This window comes from Penaeus monodon, chromosome 24 (genome assembly GCF_015228065.2).
Source record: "Penaeus monodon isolate SGIC_2016 chromosome 24, NSTDA_Pmon_1, whole genome shotgun sequence".
Classification (NCBI taxonomy): Eukaryota; Metazoa; Arthropoda; class Malacostraca; order Decapoda; family Penaeidae; genus Penaeus; species Penaeus monodon.
In genome coordinates this window covers 33,149,339-33,149,979 of record NC_051409.1, presented here as the reverse complement: position 1 = coordinate 33,149,979, position 641 = coordinate 33,149,339, and the positions used below count along the sequence as shown (strand labels likewise).

Sequence of the window (641 nt, the reverse complement as noted above, 5' to 3'; positions counted from 1 at the left end):
TTTCTTCCTCTGTAACAACATATAATGGACTCTAAAAGGCATTGCCGTTACAAAGCCCATTTTTCTATCATGCAAGGATATTATTTGCAACTGCTATTTTTTCACAATCTACAAAGGAATTCAAAATGACGTTCCATTAGGACTAGATTATATCCTAAAGATTACGCGAACTGGCATATGTAGTATTTCAACAACAAAGTATTCTTGCCATTTGCCGTCCCCGGTGATTCGCTGTACTTCGAAATTCGCTAATTTGTTCTTTTAAGCTATTAAATCATTGTTTACTCATTTTTCGTTTAAATTTGTGCTGATGAAAACAATTGGGATAATTTTCTGTCAAAAAAAAAAAGTTATGATAACTTATGTTTCATTTAGCACTTCTTAATGCATACGGAATATCAATTGGCTTATTGAAGTGATTTTACAGTAATCCGTTTTTGTTGTTTTTCCTTTTACACAAGATAGCAATTGTATAACCCATAAAATTTTTATATAGTTTATACATAATAGCACTAGCTAGTACAAAGAAAACCATACAACATTATTAATATCTCAAGTTGATAGTAAATAGCAGCCTCTATAAGAGTCCCTCACACCTACACGAACAATGATTTACACACAGACACAAATAAGAATCTTTT

General features: G+C 31.2%; 1 protein-coding gene across 1 annotated transcript in view; it reads left to right on the top strand.

Annotated features, from left to right (window-relative positions):
- LOC119588724 (small conductance calcium-activated potassium channel protein-like) overlaps positions 1–641 on the top strand; it is a gene marked incomplete at both ends in the record, with an annotated part of 34,281 nt that overhangs the window by 15,598 nt on the left and 18,042 nt on the right.